This window comes from Triturus cristatus, chromosome 1_1 (assembly GCF_964204655.1).
Source record: "Triturus cristatus chromosome 1_1, aTriCri1.1, whole genome shotgun sequence".
Lineage (NCBI taxonomy): Eukaryota > Metazoa > Chordata > Amphibia > Caudata > Salamandridae > Triturus > Triturus cristatus.
In genome coordinates, this window is record NC_140579.1 from 227308499 (window position 1) to 227313297 (window position 4799).

Here is a 4799-nt window from a genome sequence, read left to right on the forward strand (position 1 = left end):
GGCCTCCCACCCCCAAACAGCCCTCCCTGGGAAGATGGCTACCTACCTGTGAGTTTGGTTGATGAGATACAATGGCTGCCACATGCTTCTGGGTGGGGGGAGTGCTCCATCCTGCTCAGGGGTGGGACAGGGGTACCTGGTGGGACTTGTGGTACAGGCCTCCCACCCCCAAAACAGCCCTTCCTGGGAAGATGGCTCCCTACCTGTTAGTTTGTTTGTAGTGATCTAATGGCTGCCACATGCTTCTGGGTGGGAGTGAGGGCTCCATTCTGCTCAGGGGTGGGACAGGGGTGCCTGGTGGGAGTTGTGGTGCAGGCCTTCAACCCCCAAACAGCCCTCCCTGGGAAGATGGCTACCTGCCTGTTAGTTTGTTTGTAGTGATCTAATGGTTGCCACATGCTTCTGGGTGGGAGGGATTGCTCCATCCTGCTCAGGGGTGGGACAGGAGTGCCTGGTGGGAGTAGTGGTGCAGGCCTTCAACCCCCAAAGAGCCCTCCCTGGGAAGATGGCTACCTACCTGTTAGTTTGTTTGTAGTGATCTAATGGCTGCCACATGCTGCTGGGTGGGGGGGAGGGCTCCTTCCTGCTCAGGGGTGGGACAGGGGTGCCTGGTGGGAGTTGGGGTGCTGGTTGCCTGGACACATGCCACCCTGTAAATGTTGTGTAGCTTTGGGGTGATTCAAATGGAGTGAATGTTACATCTGTGAGACCTGTGTTGGGTATTGTGGTGCAGATGGATGGACTTGGGCCTAGGAGGTGTAGCTTTGTAGTTGTGTAAGACAATACATAACAGTGTGATGGGATACATTTGTTTGTACATACCAGCCTGCACTCCCCCGGCTATTTCTGTGAGACTATTTGTGAATGTTTTTTGTGGAATGGGAGAGCCACCGCCAGTCCTCTAAACCAGCTCATGGTTCTTGCTCCGAGCCAGCTCACGGTTCTTGCCTCTCTTCTTCTTCACAACAGTCTTTAGGTCATGCCACCGTTTCATGACTTCATTTCTGTTGCGCGGGTGGTCCCTACTGCATTGACCTTATCAACTATCCTTACCCACATTTGTGTTCTGTGGTTAATGGTGTCTGTTGGACCAGGTTACCAAACAATTGTGGTAAAACTTGGATTATCTCATCTACCATAACCTTCAACTCACTCTATATATTTTGGCATTTTCTGTGGTGCCATGGTGTGTGATGTGTCAAGAGGTTAGAGGTACAGGTTTGGGAGTGGTGGTTGTGGTGGTGATGTGTATGGTGTGTGATGTGCAAAGGGTTAGATGTGCAGGTGTGGAAGTGGTGTTAATGGTGGTGATGTGTGTGTGGTGTGATGATTTGCCTCTCCTTTCAGCTGTGGTGTTTGTCCCTTCACTTCTGAAGTATTGCAAAGGATTGGGGTCAGGGAAGGGGCTGGTTTTATACTCAGCTCTGTGGGTGTGTCAAAATGGGGTATTGCTGTCAGGTGTGTTGTGTGGGTTGTCCTGGCATTTGTACATTTTGAATTTGCCATGGGGGTGTGTCTTTGGGATGTGTTAGGTGTTTTGGGGGGCAGGACTAGTTTGCTGTGTGCACTTGGTGGCCTTGCTGTGTATTTTCATATCGACCGCCATTTTTTTCACAGAGCGTCCGCAGCGGTGGCAATGCTACAGCCCTTAGACCGTATCTCCCATTCATCACTGTTTGCAACCGCGGCGGTCGGAAACAACAGAACGTACCGCGGTCACATTGGGGATATCCTAATTTTCCGGGTGGTGTCTCCGCTGTCCTGGCGGCGGGTTGGTGTGTTTCTGCTGCGAATCTGACCGCCGCTGCCAGGTTTTCGCCTTCTCCGCCCGCTACGTGCGGTTTTTCGTTGCCTCTTTCCGCAGCGGTCGTTTTTTTGGGGCGGTTGATCCTAATCGGACCGCCAGTTTTGCCGCAGTACCGGCAGGTGGTTGTTTTTCGCTACCATGGCGGTCGGGGTGGTTTTCTGACCGCCATCCTAATGGCCCCTAAGTAACATTTTTGTTAAGAATATAGTTTTGTTTGTTTGAAAGATCAATAGAGGGGGGGATTTAAGATTTTCCTTTATTTAATTTGTATTTGGAGTTGTAATGTTACATTATTATGGTTTACTAGCCTGTATTTTCCCTGAGTTTAGTTGGATTTTGAGTTGGAATAGTAAATTATTATAGTTTACTATCCAGCACTTTCCCTGAGTTTAGTTGGATTTAGAGTTGTGTGGTAAATAAAAATACCGGACTGAATTTCATACGGAATCTTAAAATAAAGTAAATAGCTCAAAATAACAAGAGGCAGAATCCGTGGTATAAGAGGTTTTGTAATGGGCTTTATTCCATTCAAAATGGCCGACTCGAGTCGCGGCCTTCAGGTTCCGTCACCACGAGGGTTCAGGAAGTGAAGTACAATAATTTATTAACAGACATGTATTTTTATAATAAGTACATTACAATGAAACGAATGTAGAAGGCGTAACATTTGATAAGAAAAGTGACAAAACAGTGACATAATCGAAACTAGGCGTAATAAGGAATAAAAGAAACATGATTGGTTAGAATTATCAGACATAGGTGGATCTATAAGATAATACTTGGCATAGATGCGCGCGCGGCAGCATGACGTGTAATTGACGTGCAACTAGGGGGTGAAGGGGACTTGACATTAACTCTACATATGGAGACGAAAAGTCTGAGGGTCAAGTCAACCTAATCCCAAATCATATCTAACATCCTATGTTTAAAGAACTATGTTATCCACAAGGAAGGACTCTCGGACAGAATCTATTCTATACTAACTGTGTGTGCGTGTACAAGCGTCTAAGTGTCTATATGAGATGCGAGGGGCAGAAAACTTTCCATGGCAGCAGGGCTATGAATCACTTGCAGGAGGACGGAAAGGCTGAGTCCTTTGCTTGTGAGCTAAAGGAAATGTTTACCTAAATCACTGGACAGGAATGCATCGGCTGAAGAGCAAAATAGATAATTCGAAGGTGAAATACAGCTTCTTGGCAGACAGGCGAAAACTGGCCGAGGCAGGCACCGTTAGCTGCACAGGGAGTAGGACAAAGTTCATGGATACAGATGCGAGCTCAAGCTGAAGCTGTCAGAGACAGAGAGCAGGGAAAGGCTTGAGGACAGAATCGGGCCTACTTGCCTGAACTGTAAAAATGAAGTAACTTAGCCATATAAAGTCGGTGGCCTTTCATACTTAGGAATCGAATATCCAGCCCTGTGATGGCGGATCTGACAGAGAACATGTCGACGGTAGACACACATATGTTTGCGTCTTAGAAACTGGAACTGGAGGGAACATACATGTACTTGTAACATGCATATAGAACCGTTGGGGTCCAAGATAGGGGACATAACTGATCAGGAAAATCCACATTTCCACATTCCCTCCTTGTCCCCTACTTGCCCTTCAAGAGATATCAATCTTCATCATTCCATTGATTTGCTCATGGAGCATCATTTCTTCTTCCTTCCGGCATTCTGAACGAGAACTTTGATATGGAATGCATGATGTGGCACACAGACCACAAATCGCTGGTCCACTTTGCAGGCATAAACAACAACTGAAGAGCATAAGAAGGCCAATACTTAGGAAGGATAAAACTCTCCATCCCCAGGCTGATATCACACTCCAAAACCACCCGGACCACGTCCAAGTGCCTGGATTCTCGTGTATCTGGCTTACAATCTTATGAAGGCGTGTTATAGCTTTATATACAGATGGCGAATTTTCTGGTATGAATATGCAGCAGCTGGATCCGATGACCCTGCAGGCTCCGCCCCTATCGGCCAGGATGACGTCAAGGACAAGACGATTCTGGAGAACAACAATTCTCATCACTGATTGTTCCTCTGTCAGATTGCCTAGGGCGGCTATAGTCTCGTTTACTACAGCTTCAAGAGTCTTGGTGAGTCTGCGTATCAGCTTACTATTTGATATTGTACCTATATAGGGAAAGATACCTTTATTGAAATCTACATACTTGTCCCATGCTGTCTCAGTATAATCGACAACTGGGAGATCTCTTTGCTCTCTATTGTGTACTAAATGAACATTTCGATAATAATCAGGGGGAGCTAGGAAAACAGGTGGCAAAAGGAATGCTATGTAACAGGTACCATCCCAATCTAGAGGCAGACGCATATATGCCGTCTGACCACATATGAAGTAAGAATGGCGAGAAGCTCTAAATGAAGATTTACCTTGATCACTATATTCTACTGTAGTAACGCATTGGCTATGGCCCATATGTATGGAACCAACTTTTCTTACACATAATTCACCCTTAACTGGAAATACTGACATAGTGGGCAGAATTAGTTCAACTTCGGATTTGACATTCAGAATCATAAGATTAGGCGTAAAATTACCTAATTTATACACTTCATTTTCTAAATCAGTTCCTGTTCTACTGGGGTGACCCTCCTTATTAGGGTGACAGACTTTGAATAAAACTAGATTCAGATTTCCCCATATCCAATGTTGTTGATAAACTGCTGTGTCTGGGTCTATGGAATTTAATAAACTAAACCATGCTCCACAGGAGCCATTGTGTGTGAATGGATGTGGAAAGAAAGGCAGAACTCCTTTGTTATTCTGATAGGGAGGAAGTCGGCCACACACCCAACAATTGGTCGCATTACTAGTCTGATGGGAATGATGTAACATACTAATGAAGGTGTTATTGCGCAGCGCAAGTCTATAAGATAATTCATGTGGCGGTAGGTCACTAAAAGAATGTTCTGCAGCAACATTATAAACATGTCTAGAGATAGGATGATATATGTGCAA